The sequence below is a fragment of the Myotis nattereri genome (assembly GCF_964212035.1).
Source record: "Myotis nattereri genome assembly, chromosome: 4".
In the NCBI taxonomy this organism is placed as follows: Eukaryota; Metazoa; Chordata; class Mammalia; order Chiroptera; family Vespertilionidae; genus Myotis; species Myotis nattereri.
Window position 1 is genome coordinate 92,620,165 of NC_138079.1, and position 16,656 is coordinate 92,636,820.

The 16,656-nt window shown below is 47.5% G+C and overlaps 1 protein-coding gene across 3 annotated transcripts in view; it reads left to right on the top strand.

Annotated features, from left to right (window-relative positions):
* The window catches only part of CPPED1 (calcineurin like phosphoesterase domain containing 1), a 108,691-nt gene that overhangs the window by 76,438 nt on the left and 15,597 nt on the right, over window positions 1-16,656 (top strand). The window lies entirely within an intron of this gene.

Consider the following 16,656-nt stretch of genomic DNA (forward strand, 5'->3'; position numbering starts at 1 on the left):
GCGGCAGTGGGCAGGCCCTGGGCCTCATTGTCTCTCCTTTGGAGAGGACCACATCTCCTCCAGAACCAGGAGAGAGAAATGTACATTAAACGTAAGTAGTACATTTACAGTGGTCATGCATTTGACACGTGTGTGCACACTCATAGAGCATGTGAGGCTCCCTTTGTGGATCTGGTTTCTGGTGGCACTCTGTGCAGCACTAGCTCACACACCTCACTTCCGCCCCTGGGAGCACCTGCAGTATTCCTCTTGTGAACAGCGGTGTGATCTGAGCTGACCCCTGAGGTTTCAGAGACCTGGCAGGATCCCAGTTTTGACAACTGTTGTGTCTCTTGTTTTGGTCCTAATGCCTCTGTTTAGATCTTTCCAGAGTGCACTTTTTCAGACTTTTCTAAAATGTAAATGTGTCGGTTAGGGGGTAAGGAGAGGGAGGTGGCCTAACCAAGTAGCAATCATTCATTAGAAATTTTAAAAAACCCTGACACTCTTCTTTTCATCTTTGATCATTAAATGAGTTCGCATTCACTTGTGAAAAGTACAATAGGCCCTTCTGTATTTTTGAGGCATTTTATAAAAAGCTTGCATAATTGGAGACATTTTTCAACTGTTCCATGGAGATGAAGTTAGAAAACTATTAAGGTTTTTGAAATTTTGTGCCGTGCTTGAGTTGGTGTAGAAAACCATTTTGATGACAAGGAAATAAAGTGTCAAGATGGCATCAGCAACACCATGGAGACTGTTTCTTAACAAAAAATAATGTCAGAGAGAACATTTTATGCCACTCAAATGATTCCTTTCATATCAAATGTTAAATGATGCAAATGCCATCCACGTGGCTGCTCTTTGTTCTCTGCTGTTGACAACCACAGTCTTGAGTGGCATGTGCTTCAGGGTTTCCCATCGTAGGATGGAGCACATGCGGCCACTAGCACCCCAGATAGTAAGGCCTGTGGATTTTATAGAGAGAGCCCACAGCTCTAACAGGGCATCCTCGGGGGAGCCTGCTGCCCACCGCCAGGATGGCATCAGATATGGGCTGTGCCGGCCACCTCCCGTCAGGCCCGCAGCCCTGCTCGCCAGGGAGGATTCATTGGCACACCGAATCAGGGGGACAGACTCCACTTGCCCCCGCTCCCAGAAGCTAACATCTCCCACCGAATGCCAATGAAATGATTCGTGTAAGACTGAAGCCTTCCCCTCAGCCCTAGCAGCAGTCTCTTCCCGAAGGCTATTATTATTATCTGGAGGTTGCTTGCTAAGGAGGGGACAGAGCAGGGTGCGGTTTTCTTATTCCACCCAATGCATCTGGCTCCAGAACCTGACGGACTGTTCCCAGCAGGGCCTCCTTGCCCAGGGAGACTCTGATATGTCGTGTGCCTTTTGTTCTGCCTCCTGATATCAACGTCCTGTCCACTCCTCTAGGCCACCATGTCTCTCATCCGGGTCATGGCAACAGCTCTGACCTGGTACCCGGGCCCATTCTTCCCCCCCATTCCAGTCCATCTCCGCCCGGTGCCAGAGGCCTCCTCTTCATCTCTGCCTCTTCCACTTCACCTGGCCAACACCTGCTTTACTCTGACACCTTCAGGATGAGGTTCCCCCAGCACCCCCTTCTCAGCTTTCCTGAATCCCCCACCGGACTCTCATCTCTCGAACAGAGACACTGTTGTAGTCACCTGCATGCAGGAGGCCTGGCTCAGGGCTCCCATAATAAATTCCTCATCAGTATTTGTAGGACCAACGAAGGGCTGAAACTAACACTCCTTCCCTCCCTGAGTGACTGACCATAGCCCATGTCCTTGTTTGGCACCGCTGTAGGCCGGTGCAGAGCAGACCAAGTCCAGGTTTCTCAGAGCTCCAGGCCCAGCCTTCCCAGAGGGTGTTCGCCTGTTAATGCCCATCACAGGGCCTCCAAGCCTTTGGTCTTGTGCATCCTTCTGCTCTGATCCACATGCTGGCTCTCCAGGCTCACAAGCAGGCCTTTCTCACTTCACAGCTAGCCTCCCAATATTCATGCTGATGGGAAAAATGAGACATTTTGGGGGGAGTTAGCAATCTGAATCTAGTCACTACCCCTTTAATTATCTGGTCCTGCAAGACCTGTTTACCCAAAATACTACTCCCATTTTAGAGAGGCCATAAACCATCCCCAGATGGAGTTATCTGTGCTGGCACCAGGCCAGGCCTTGAGATGTGGTCCCACTGCCCCCATCCCAGCACATGGGGCTTTTTGCAAAGCCTGTGAAAGGTCCAGAAGTATGGTCCATATTTGGGGGACAAAGAAACCAAAGGGGTATAAAGGGAAAGCTTTCTCCATATTGGGGGGCTCAGGATTTGGAGAGAAACAGACTCCCCTGAGTCACTGTACCGATACATGTGAAATGTCTGGAAATAAATGGGTTTTTCCTGTGCCTCCAGTACTCCTGTGTATTTTTTCGGTTGCCTGATAAATTCTGTATCACTGCCAGGCACCACTTACACCTGTGAGAAGGCGTCCTCATGGCTACTGCCTCAGGATCTCCCCTAGACCTGCTTACAGGGAAAACCGGAGAGATGGGTGTTCTAACTGCAGTCCCCGTCAGTTTTAGTGGCTTAACCAAGCCAGGCCCTTTGCTTAAGGGCCCTTCAAACACAGAACAAACCACAGGCAGCATGGAAAAGAGAAGGAGTCGGATGTGGACGCAGTTCTGGCAGGCTGAGTGACCTGCTTGGTGGGGAAGCTCAGGTAGGTGGGCTCTCCTGGGCATGTCTGCTCTGTGACTCAGTGATGCAGGGGATGGCTCGGTCGCAGCAATGTCTTTTGAACTCATTTTGGGAAGCCAGAAGTTCTAGTGACATTTTGTAAAATCAATTAACTTGAAGACCATGATGAAATTGGGGGTGGTGATGGTATTTAATACTGCCTCGGCTTTCCCCCACAGCAGGATCATTCCCTACTCCTGCTGCAGTCTCATTTATCTCCTGCATTAAAATGCCACTACTTAAAAAATATGTCAAAAGCTCATCCGAATATCCAGGTTAGCTTTTAATTATGGTAATTGTGTTGTTATAAAATATCCTTTTAGAGAGCACATCCCTCCTCAAACCACTCTGGAGGTAAAACCCAGCTTCCTCCCAGCAAGCTTAATGAATAATTCTGAATCATTGTGTGGGATGAATAAATGATTTAATAACGAGCATCAACAATCATCTCACATTGTTGCATTAATCTCTAAATGGATGAGGTAAATGAGGAGGAGGGGTGTTACTACACCACGGGCCACCTTGTGTGGAGGGATGCCGCCTCTGAAGCCAAGCCTGCGGGCTTCCCGGCTCAGGTTTCCCTAGAAACGGATGCATTCTCTTTCTCTTTCTGAAGCTCAATAAAAACCTTCTTTGTCTGATAAAAAACGTTGTCAATGGCCAGTACCAATAAAGAGTTATCAGGGCGGGACAGATGCAGAGCTGTGAAGCGGCTCCGCTGTTTTCTGTCCTCTTTTCGCTCTGCCTGAGGATAATCAATTTCATCACATCCAGGGGGTGTCGAAATTGGCTTTCCCCATAATTCACCTGATACCTAGTTGGAGTTGCAAAGATAGATAGTAGATAATGAAATCTTGGTTGAACCTGGCCACCGTCTCCATCCTTCGTGCCTTTTTTAGCAGAAGGTTAATGTGTGAACCAGCTAATACGGATTCCAATTTAAAAATTCAATCTTAAAAAATAAAAGTCTAACTCTTTAACTATTTGCTCAATGTCTCGATACCTTTGCTTTTTTCCACTTTCAGCAGAGAGATCAGGACTGTGTGGTAGAGAGCTGAGAGTGAATTTGACAGTTATGAAAAAATCTCAATAATTTGATCTTTCCTGCAAAATTTGATCAGTAATTTCACAAAATTATAGTTTCATCTCTAGTATTTATGTTTAAAACAAAAAAAAAACTAGAGAGCTTTCAGCCCAATGTTATCGTATTAGAATTCACTTTATGGGAAAAATAAAACATCAAATCATACTCTAACATCTTAACTACGTTGCATGGAAATTATTTTACATCCTGGTTGTTGTTGTTTTCCAGGAAGTGGAATCCCAGCTTAACTTTGTTCACCTTTGTAAGCCCAGCCCCTGGCTAGCCAAGGCTGCCCCATAGTAGCCCCTCAATAAATAAATATTGGTTAATGGGATGGATTTAAACTTGATTCAAACCTATTTATTAGCAGAATCATAGGTAATGCTTATGTTACCTGTGGATTGGTGTTTACCAGCTGACTTTTGGATGGGAAATGCATTACCTAGAGCAAGGGTTGGTAAACTTTTTCTGCAAAGGGTCAGAAATGTTGGACTAGTTTCTGTAGCATCTATTCAGCTGTGCCTTCGAGCATAAAAGCAACTACAGAGGACTCCTAAGCAAATGGGCGTGGTTAGGATCCTTCAGTGCTGCTCCTCAGGCTGTGTTCCAGTAACACTTTATTAACCAACAGGTGTTGGGCCTGGAGGCCATGGTTTTGCCACCTTGGCTTAGAGAAATGCTCCCATTACAGTGTGTAGCTCTTGCTCTTCCTGGGCCTTGTCCACACTGTGCATGTGTCCAGTTCTAGGAAGTGTCAAGTGACTTCCCTGGGACAGCTGCCTGCCTCACGGCCCTGAACTGGGCTCCAGTTCCTCAGGGGAGGGTGTGAGTGGGCGAGGCACGTCCCCTCGGAGGCCCCTGATGTAATTGGAGGTGGGGGTGGAGGTGGGAGGGTACATGGGGGCACTTAAAATCCAACACTTGAGTGTTTAACATGCGTTAGGAAAAATACAACTAGCTCATCAATTTGAAGAAAAAGAATAGCAGGGGTAGTAGGCCGGTCAGGCAAAAACTGTGACCATGGTACAGGGGGGGGCCGTGTTCGCACCAGTGGGATGGGTGACGCTGTACAACACCAGGGGGCGCAGACAGGCTTTGACTTTGGACAGACCTAGCTTCACATCCCTCAGGGCTGCTTCCCGGGTAAGTGGCTGCACGTGAGTTGGCGAACGTCTTTCTGCCTTGGCTTCTCACTTGTTAAATGGGAGTATCATCCCAGCCCTGTAGGGTTGGTGTGACAGTCAGGAGAGTGTGGCATGTGAGCACTGGCACCGTGCCTGGGACGGTGTTTGTTGTTACATGCTGTGAGCCCCTGGCAGGCCAATGTACTTTGGTGGGGGCTGGCTCTTCCTGTAGTGAGAGCAGGGCTCCTCACCCTGTGGTGCCGGCGGGAGGGCCAGGTCTTCTTGTGGTGTGCACGTGAGAGGCTCCAGGTGAGGACAGGCATGTTTGGGGACATGCCTGCAGTGTGCTAGCATAACGTTATAAATTGAAAAAGCAAGGAATTAGCAATTCTTCATAATACAAACTATAGTAAGAGAAGCTGGACAAAAACCTCTTGGCTCCTAGGAAGATAGAGTCGCAGGGAATCTGAGGTTGTTCAGGGTGGATGGGGAATGCATGTTATTTTTAGTTTTATCTAAAGGGTGTACTAGTTTAAAAGGTTGGAAATCGCTGAGCTAAATGGACAATTCCAATGGAATTTGACTTTATTTTTTTTTAAGTACATATACCTCGCCAATTAATGTGTTAGTAAACACACCTTTGAATGCATAACTTCATAGTCATGTTTTTCTGAATCTGGCAAATATGTTCACAAGGCAGTGGCGAGCATCTGATGTGCCCTCTGTTTAAAATGCATTTTACCAACTTCCAAGTCAAGCTCACAAACAGTTCTTTTAAGCTCATGTAGAATCGGGAGTCTCTGGGGGCATATCAGCTTGAGGAATTTACCCTCTTTAATTTATTTTTTATGATTTGGTTTTGAGTTTATTTTCCCAGTCAATTCACCATAAAACATCCTGCTTTAGTCATTTGAAGTCTGTGTTTCATATAAAACTAGATAAAAGACCAACTGCCGAAGCTACATCTGGTGCGACGTGATGGATTACATTTCTCACTTTGGAGGTACCCTTAACAGTTGGACTAATTAAAGCTAAAATCAAGTCCTGATGTAAATATTTATAAATTGAGAATCTGGCATGTGTAAGTGTGTGCTGCTGGTTCCCCCAGTTAAGTCAACATTCATTCATTCAACAGATAGCTGGGGCGGCGGGTAAGCATGAGGACGGGCATGAGCAACACGGACCGGCCCTTCTCCTGTATTGTAGTTCACTCTTACACTGAGAATTAAAATCTTGTTGAAAAATCCCATTGCAACATTTCCAAAAGGAGCTAAAAGTGCATGAGAGAGAGGTGTCTAAGTTTATCAAGTCAAAATATTACCTCCTCTCTTATAGGTCATGCTTTAAAAACAGCAGTTAGTGTCACTTTCAAATGAGCAGTGGGATTCCTTTGTCAAATTGGAATATCCCTCAGCCAGCTGAACACTCACTTCCTGTACTGGCTGGAAGTATTTTGTATCTACTACACTTGCTTTCATGTAAGAGGCATTTGCCCCCATTATGTATAACAGTGTAACTACAAATTGAGGATGTTGCGGTGTAATGTAAGCTAAAAATTGCTTTAATCTCATTTTTCTGTTTTACTTAACAAAAATGTTTGTTGATGATTCATTTGGAAGTAAAGGAATAGCACCCATTGGGGCAACGCCTCCCGGTGCAGGCTCTTCGTGCCCCTGGCCACAGCCCTGAGGATATTTTGACCTTGTCTGCGGGAGCACACAGTAGGAAGGAGCAGAGGCTCTGGCTCCTGACTCCTCCTTCAATTGAAATTATAGACAATAAGAGGAAGGAAGAGGATTTTTCTTAGACGTCTCCTTTATGTCAGGCACTGTCCTGTACACTGTTGGGCGTCCAGGTGAGGAGTTCCCTGCAGTTCCCAGGTGGAAGGGTCCTAGTCTGGAGCCAGTGTGGTGCTGCCTTAGCCATGAGCCTCCGCTGGCCACCGCCTGGGTGGGGTCTGCGCTCCTGTCTGCCTCGGGGGCCCATGACCTCACTTCCTCCTTGTACCTCAGGGAGATACCTAATAGAGCGGTTTTTCTTTTGGAAAAGGCAAACGATTAATAAGCTGCTTATGAGCCCTGGCTAATGGTCATCTTATTATTACTCCATTAGTGTCAGTGGCTTCCTCATTGGCACCACAGCCTGCACAGCAGCCTACGAGATGTTGGCACTCTGCACTTGGAGGCCAGCAAACTCGGGTCCTAGGGGCCGTATCACCTGTTCAGGTCGCACAGCTGTGAAGGGATCCGATGCGATAACCCAGCACCTTGACACAGTGTCGGTAGTGCTGTTCATGTTTTCCATCTTACTGTTACCACTGTTGATATAAAAATATATAAATGGCAACATTAGATAAATTGATGTGTAAGAAGTACATTTTCTCTTTTTCCATGAGTCCCTACCTCTGACCCACTGCTGGGTTGCCAGAGTGTTGCCAGAATTGGAATCCAAGTCTTTGTGACCGTGTCTTCTGCCACGTCTCTGCGCGCCACACTGGGTGCCATGTCCCAGAGAGAGCCCCATGGTGTGCCACCGGTGGGTGCTAAAAACCACAGGGTAACCAACTGCCATCAGTTTTACTCCAAAAGCCATTTAAAACACAATTAACATACTATTAATATAATAATAATTACCAGCCACTTATTTTTAATAATATACTACAGGTCGTATTGTGAGTTTGTCGACAAGGAAACTGAGGCACAGAGAGACCAGCCAGCTTACCCAGATTCACACAGCTGGGCTCACACCGAGGACGCTGACCCTGGGGCCTGGCTCTCACGTTGCTATCGGGGTAATGAGCAGAGTGTGCACTGGGCTTGGGTGTTCGCAGCAAGAAAAGAGGAGCCAGGCCAGCTTGAGTTGAGGCAGGTCCTATCTGCTCACCCACCCCCAAGGGCTGTCTCAGAGAAGGAGCTGGCCCAGCCAGACACCTGGGCTCAGAATGGCAGTGTCTGGGGGGCAGAGGGAGGGCCCAGGGAGTCCTCTGGGCGTGGGATTCCCCTCTGGCCTCAGCAGTTTTTCTTAGAGTAATTGCCTGAGCTCATTCCTTCCCCTTGAGTGTGTGAATTGTGCCTTCTGCGACAAAGATGCTGTCTCTGTTGTTTTTCTTGAAACAGGGAGGGAGCTGTACCACCCTACAGACTCTCTGAAGCGCTCCCCAGGGGTACAAGTTCAGTTTGGCTCTTATCTGAGGATTATGGGCCCCTGCAAAAGCTCGCTTAAAAAACGGGGACCGTAGCTCATTGAAAATAGTGGTAAAATAAAAATGAAGGTTAATTTGAGACATTATCTTGATAAAAGAGACACATTATGGCAACCAGTCTGTGTCCACATGATAAAGTGTTGGTTGTTGCTGCAGTTGCACCAACTCTTAGAATGAACAAGGAATAAGGCGAATGTCGGCGTGGTTCCTCAGCCAGAGTTATCTGAAATAGTTGTCTGGCAGCATCCTGCGCTTTACACTTGGCGCTGGCAGCAGCGTTGAGGGTCATTTGTGTAAGAGAAAAGATTAGGGTTCATCAGTTTTCCTGAGGGCCTGTTTCTGAATCCATCAATAACCTGATTATTGCCTCCGCCAGAACCAGCGTGTGTTTACTCTGCCGGCGCTGTATTTGTCGGTGACTCCCCGTAATTGCACAGCTCCCTAGAGTCACTTGCTTGGCTTTATGAAATCCTGCGTCTTTAACACAGAGGTGCCGTCTGCCTGGTTGCACAGGTTGGGATGTTTTGAGTAGGTGGCTTGGTTTATAAGCAGTCCATTCAGGAACGTTTTCTTATTACTAAGTTTCTTTTCATACAACTGAAATCGTATCATATGAGCATTTTAGAAGCATAAGAGTATGTCATACACAGTATTATCTCGTGTCATTTTAACCACAAAACACATAGACGTACCACATTCACTGAATGCTTTATATTATTGGACATTTAAGCTGTTCCCAGTTTTTTTCTCTGATAAAGATTACTGTCATGAACTTCTTCATGCACAAACAAGCCCAAATCTTAAAATAAAACTGCTTGTACATGTTTAAGTTCATAAAGCAAATGCCTGGAATGGTCTTGGTAAGGCTCAGCGTGACGAGAACCGTGTTTTGTTGAAGAGGTTCTGCACTTGCATCAGAGGGGTTGTTGGCGCTCTTGCTGCCGGGATGGAGTACTTTGCTTGTTGTCACATTCGTCCCTGCACTTGAGAACACTTGCTGCGCATGCTCTCTGCATTTGGAAACCGGGAACAAAGATATGCGATCATCAGTCCTGTCCTCAAGAAGCTCAGAGTCCGGGAAGGAACCAGGCTTCCTATCAAAGTAGAAGTCTCAGAGTGGGGACTGCATGACACTTTAGTTATTTACGTATTTAAATTCCTCTCTTTATAAGTCAGATTTGACAATGTGCACTGACTTTGCTAGCTACCTGTTGGATAGGGGCGTGGTTTCCCTGAAGTGTGTGAGTAGTGTCGGACCTGTTGCCACGGATGGCCTCCACATCAAGAACATTTCATCCGCCTTCCTTTTCTATTCCTTTCTTCTTCCTTCATTATTTGTTTTCTTCCTTCCTCCCTTTAATTCATAACAGCCTTTACTTCGTGGTGTGTCTGCATGTAATCGCTCCATCAAGTGTGTGCTGTGGGGGCACCCATTCGGTTAATTCAGTAGATAGGGAGTTGCCTGTTCTGTGCCAAGCCCAGGCATCAAGGCAAAGACCACTTCCAGGGGAAAGAAATCTCTTTTGGGTGATTGATTCATGAGTATACACAGAAGCATTGTGATGAGTGCCCCGTTTCCTGTGTTCAGGTCAGAGTAACAGAATAGCCTCCTGACCTTGTCGAGGTCAGACTCTGGCCAGAGGTATCCGTTCCTTATCACGGTAAAGCCGATCGCCTCTGGGACAGTGGGCGACAGTCCAAGGGACTTTGTAATTGCATAAAAATTATATAATCATAAATTTTTTCTTAAAAACTGTGAAAGAGATCTTACTGATGTTAGTATTTATCTGTGGGTGGTGGGAATATAAATGTCATATTGCTTTTTGGGCTCATTTTGTTCTTCTAAGTTTCTCAAAAAAATGAAAAAAGAATAATGAAAAGAATCCCTTTAATGAGGTCTAGGTCAGGGTTGGCAGACTATTTTTGCAGAGGGCCAGATAGTAAATATTTTAGACTTTGTGGGCCAGAAGCAAAATTGAGGATATTACATCGGTACTTGTATAAACCTAAATTTAGCGATTTAATATAAGAAGCCTTCTTAGCTCACGTTCCTTATAGGCAAACAGACAATGGGCTGTGCTTTGCTGACCCCTCGTCATTGCTAACACTCATTTTTAAGGAAAACCTTTAAAAATTTATGCCATTTGGCACTTTCCACACTTGATGTCATCTAGCTACAAGTGAAAGGTTAAAATCGAAGGGAGGAAAAGATTTTTTTTCGTCCTGGTGACCGTGTTTTAGGTATTTTAATAACTCGCACTCTGCCTTAGAGTGTTGTTTCTCACTTCCAGTTGCCTCCGAGTTGTCACATAGACGTGGCCTGAGGGGCTGAGCCACCCTCCCCCTCTGTGCCCCAGCACTGCCTCGGACCGGGCCTTGCCCTGTCGAATGCATGATGTTTCCAAAAGTAGTTTCACAAACAGCAGAAAGGACGTCCTGAAGGTCGTTGACCAAACAACACTTTCATGGAGTCCCGCGGAACCCATTCTGTCAAGGAGATGTCCTGGGGCAGTGATGGTGAACCTTTTGAGCTTGGCGTGTCAGCATTTTGAAAAACCCTAACTTAACTCTGGTGCCGTGTCACATATAGAAATTTTTTGATATTTGCAACCATAGTAAAACAAAGACTTATATTTTTGATTTTGATTTTATATATTTAAATGCCATTTAACAAAGAAAAATCAACCAAAAATATGAGTTCGTGTGTCACCTCTGACACGCGTGTCATAGGTTCGCCATCACTGTCCTAGGGCCTCATTTGAAAGGGCTTCCAAAGGCCGGCTTACAGTCTTCAAAAACAGAGGAGTGAGTCCATCCATGCTGTTGCAGATGGTAGGAGTTCCTTTTTACAGCAGCGTAGCATTCCATTGTGTAGATGTGCCACAATTTTCTAATCCACTCATCTGCTGCTGGGCACCTAGGCTGTTTCCAAATCTTGGCTATTGTAAATTGTGCTGCTGTGAACATAGGAGTGCATATATCCTTTCTGATTGGCGTTTCTAGTTTCTTGGGATATATTCCTAGAAGTGGGACACTGGGTCAAATGGGAGAGAACATTATGCTAAGCGAAATAAGTCAGAGAAAGATAAATATCACATGATCTCACTCATTAGTGGAATATAATAAACAACATAAACTGATGAACAAAAACAGAGACAGAGAAGCATCAATTAGACCATCAAACTCGGAGGAAAGGCAGGGGAGGGTGGAGGGGAGGGGAGAGATCAGCCAAAGGACTTGTATGCCTGCATATAAGCCTAACCAATAGACACAGACACTAAGGGGGTGAGGATGCGAGGAGGCGGAGAGGGGGACAAAATGGGGATAAGGACACATATACAATACCTTAATCAATAAAGAAAAATATATATTTAAAAAAAAAACAGATTAGTGGTCACCCATAAAGAGTTACTGTTCCAAAATGTCCAGGGCAGTATTCATCCATTTGGCTGTGTGTGCTTCAGCTCCCCCAGCTCAGAGAATAAGGAAGTTTATCATCGCATGTAAATAGAAGGCGGGCGGTGTGGCTCTCGGCTGAGCTAACTCAGGGACCAGGATCTCGCCCTGATTCTGCACACACACCCCCTTGTGGCCCTTCCTAGGGCAGCCCTTCCCAGGTGGCTGCCAAGCTCTGGATATCACGTCAGACTTGACAACTCCCGAGACGGAACAACCTGTCCCGGACCTCCAGCAGGCATCCTCCCACAGCGCCTGTGGACTGGCCGCAGACCCGTTCCCACCCTGCGTGGCCACAGCAAGACAATTGCCACGGCTGCCGCAGTCCTGGTTCTGGGACGGAGCAGGACCTGCCCAGAACAAAATCAGAATTCTTTTAGCAAAGAGAAAAAGGTGTGATACGGGGAGGCAACCTGCACTTCTCCCTCGGCAAGGAAGCACGGACCCCGTGTTCACACCTATTTCAAAAGCAGTGGATAAAAGCCTCGTGTCCCCGTGCGCAGCAGTGAGCTGTGCTGGGGTTCAGCACGTCTCAGACTCGTGTCTCCGTGAGGACGTGTTACCAGACTCTCTAAAACGGAGGAAGGGGGGGTTCAGGGAGGTGAACGAAGGAGCTTGTCAGGGGGCATTTAAGGAACAGACAGGATTCAGAGTCAGTGCTCACTCCACTGCTGACCTCCACCCGCCAGGAGGCCTGACGCTGCTCACAGGAGGGTAACACCTGAGGAGCGTGGCAGCTCGTACCCCGTCAGGCAGTCCCAGACACCTGCGCCTCAGAGCGCACAGGAAGCCCGGGATGTGCGGACCTCAATGTAACGGACTTGAGATTTAACCGACAAAAGTTCCCATCCGTATGTCCTATGTGAAAATTAACACCCTGCTACTTTTAAAATGCTTTTAATTAAGATTTGCTTGTAATTAAATTAACAGGTTATTTTGTTGCTGTTGATATTAATTCACTGTTATTTTTAACAAATTTTAGCAAATAGGCCATATGTTGGAAAAACACTGTAGTTATTTTGCCAACATAAGTAAACATTACATATCTGTAACTATAATCTACATATTTAAATCCAGGAGTCACTGCTCATAAACTGTGTTCGGCGAGTGATTAGCAGGGGACCTGTTGTGGCATGGCCTGACTTTCTGCAGCAACATTAACACCGGCCGACCGATGTTCCCGCGTGCTAAGCCACGCCCCAGCTGTGTTCATTTGTTCACGTGCAGCGACTGGTGAATGCAGGCATTTATTAGACCTATTTGGTGTAAATTTAAAATCACTGTAATACATATAGGAAACTTTCCTGTAGATTAAACTTTTCATATATATTCAATTTTAATTACACAAACATCTACATAAGTAAAAAGAGGTAAACTAATTTGTCGATTTTTCAACATACACATTTGGAAAACCTGCTTTATTATATAACAGACTCTGAGCTTTAACGGACACCCCCTCACCTGAGTTAGTCCTTTGCACTGAGGTTTTATTGTATTGGCAAAGAGGAGAGACTGACTTTGTCCCATGGACACTTACTAAAATTGTAGCTTATGAGTTGCCACAGTTTAATATATCCATTCACCCTCCCATGCATTTACCCAACAGTCGTTCTTAGGGCAGCAGCTCTATTCTGTTGATTCTGGAAATGGATATTCGGTCAACTAGATCTGGTCTCTGCCCTCACAGACTGGTAGGAGGCAACAAGGTGGGGACAAGAAATCACAAGACAAAGTAGAGGAATGCTCAAGAATCAGGAGGAAGGAGAATCAGTTTGGCCCGGCTTCGCCGGGGATGTTTTTGCTGAGGAGAGGAGCAAGCAGGGTCTTGAAGGACGAATAAGAGTTCATCACACAGATGTGGGCAGGAAGAGGGCATTCGAGAAACAGGGCAGAGCGTGGGCAGAGACCGGAGCCACAGAACAGCCAGTGTGTCCTGGACTGGCATGACTCAGTGACTAGTAGGGCTCGGGTATTGGATGACATGGAACAGGAGCCCAAGGGGATGGGAAGCATGGAAAAGCTGTGGGTAAGTGGCACATTGGGTTTTGCGTTTTAGAAAGACAATCTTGCTCAGTCTGTCCAGGGTGAATTTTCTCTTCCTTCCCTCCCAGGTGTAGTGTAGGTCACAGTGTGACAGGCTCGGTTACAGCTGCATGTGACCACGTGACCCCGTCCTGGACTTTAGCAAGCTGGGCTACGGGAAAGCTCTTCCTTCTGCTTGGAACGTGGACGCAGTGTCTGGAAGCCCTGCAGCCATCGTGCAGTCTTGAGGACAAAGCCACAAGCTGAGGGTGGCAGAGCAGAGAAACAGGAGCCTGGATCCTTAGTGAAGGCTCACACAGCTGCATCCACCCTGGCTGCCCGGGATGGAGCAGCAATCATAAATGAGCACAAGTACACCCTTCACCGGGTTGAGCCACTGACAGCCGAATGTCCTGACGCATCTGGGGAGAGAAAGGGCAGATTGGGGATAAACAGGAGGAGACCAGGCAGAGAGGGCTATGAGCAGGTTCAGGCAGATCGGCCGCACGGCCCAGGAGGAGGAGGGGGGAGTCCTGGCGACCGTGCCTGCTGGCCCGGGGGCCCACAGGAGGAGAGGCAGGCATGGGGCAGAAGGAGTGAGTGAGTGATCGTGCTTGCAGGGATGTCAGGAGGAGAGGCCCTCACTGAACCTGGGCTGGGAAAGTATGGGAATTGTGGGCCGCTGGGGGGGGGGGGGGGGGCGGGCTGCGTATGACAGGGAGACTGTGGTCATCCAGTGAGCAGGGAGGCCACCTTGTAAAGAACGAAGAAAGGCAGGCCGATTTGGGAACGCCCTGCTCTGTAAGGGACCGCTGCCTGCTTAGAGCCTTTCTTTCCCCAGTTACTGGAATGAAGCTGACTGCCGTTTCCATGCCTGCAGCACTCTTTCCGGGACCTCCGTGCCCATCCCACCTAGATCCGTTTTCCCTAGTAAATTTCATCCTCAGCACTGCCAAACTGCCTTCTGTGACTCGCTGCCACCCCTGTCCACCTCCCTCGAGTATTTTTGGACGGATTTCCAATTTGATCCATGAACATGCCATCAGTCAAAACAATCTTTTTAATGAGCCTCTTGTCCTGACAGCTGTGTTTAAGATAGGCCATGGGAAACGGGTGATGGAAATCTAGAAAATTGTCCATTCTGGATGGAAACCTTAATATGTGCCTCACGCTCCTTCTCCTAAAGAGGATATTATGAATAGCGAAAAAGATGTAATCTGTGCAAATGAAAAAAAGATCTCTTCGATACTTAGGAAAGGATGAAAGGAAGGTATAATTACCGAGCGCCGCCTGAGCACGTCACATGCAGCTTCCTGCTGTGTGACCTTGGGTCCAGCTCAGTGACCCTAGGGGTGGCTGATGTTATTCCTGCCTCCAAGTGAGGAAACCGGCGCAGAGAGGTTGATGGACGTGCTGCACTCACACAGCTTGGCAGGGGCAGACGGGGCTCCGAGCTCGTGTCACCTGCCCCTACCTTAAGCTGTCACTGCCTTTCTGGCAGCCAAATGTTGATCAAATAAAATACCGCCTTCCTCTGGCATACACACGCGGGTTTTGAGTTTCCAAGTCATCAGGAAGGGGGAGAATTAAATGCACAAATTGAACACGGCCTCCCGTGTAGAAAACAAGGGGAAAGAGAGAAGGTTGTAGGGGCATAACTAATCGCGAGTCCCTGGTGGGAAGCAGGCTGCACAGAGGTCACAGGCCCTCCAGGCCCCGGAGGGAGCTCCGACTCGAAAGAGGGGAAGGCCGGTGTCCTTTGTAATTACCGGGTGTGGTGGCAGAAGTGGGAACGGCGCCTGGCGAACAGAAAGGCCTCTCCTGGCTGCCGTGGTGTCGGCGTGATGGCGCTGACCAGTGAGTCTCTCCCCACCGCTCTCCTGTGGGACTTTGGCTGCAGAACCACTTCCGTCCTGATGAAGCTGAGCGTGTGCAGCCCGAGCCACTCTCTGCCGTCACGAATTGGAGCCTCATCCCTCTCCCACCTTCTTAGTTTCCATGAACAGGAGGCTTGAAAGGGAAGAATATGATTTTTATTGATTATTATTTAGGTGAGGCAAGAAAAGTGTAATGTACGTGGCTTTTGTTGTTGATCCTCACTCGGGGATATTTTGCCAGAGAATGGAAGAGAGGGGGAGAGACAGAAACGTCAATGTGAGAGAGACACATTGGTTGGTTGCCTCCACATGAGCCCCTACTAGGCCAGGGATCGAGCTGGCAACCAAGGTATGTGCCCTTGACTGGAATTGAACCTGGGACCCTTCAGTCCTTGGGCCGATACTCTAACCACTGAGAAAACCTGACTAGGGCCATGGGTTTTTTTTTAAAAAAAGAAATGAAAGTGGGAGAATCATTTTTTAAAAAGAAAGAAAAGAAAGCTGGTTATAGAATATGATCTGGCTTTGGGTCTAGCCATTTCAACAACTGAGCCATTACTTCCTACCTAAGCAAAACATTTTTAAAGAAAAGAAAAATACATAGGAAGAGAGGGAATCTCAAGAGGTGGCTGTGAATTCTTAACACAAGCCAGATGTTTCACCTCCGTGGACCAGGCACCTGAACAAATGCTTGAGGTGACCAGATGTTGGTGCTGCACCCACAGGAGGAGAGGCATAAACCCAGGTTCCCAGCAGTGACGCAGCCCAGGGCCCCCTGGTCCCAGGCAGTGAAGCCCTGTCAGCCTTCTGCGGCTGCTCACGCCCTTCAGAAGGCAGGGCTCAGCTCCCTCACGGGATAACGCACCCTCCCCCAGGTCACGTCACACACAGGCAGGGCTGCTTGACTCAGCTGCTCCTTAACCCCAGTCTCTTCTCGTGCTGATGAACCTGCAGCTAATAGAACAGACGGCTCCTCCCCCAGACCTGGCCTCCTCCCAGGCCCCAGAGCTTTCTCAGACGCTTCCCTAACTCAGAGTGTCCCGTCTACCTGAGCAGTCTGAGGGCTGAAAATCTCCGAACCCACCTGACCTCCCCGTTTAAAATGTAGAATGACCATTTGCCAGCCTAGATTTTACACATCGGAAATAG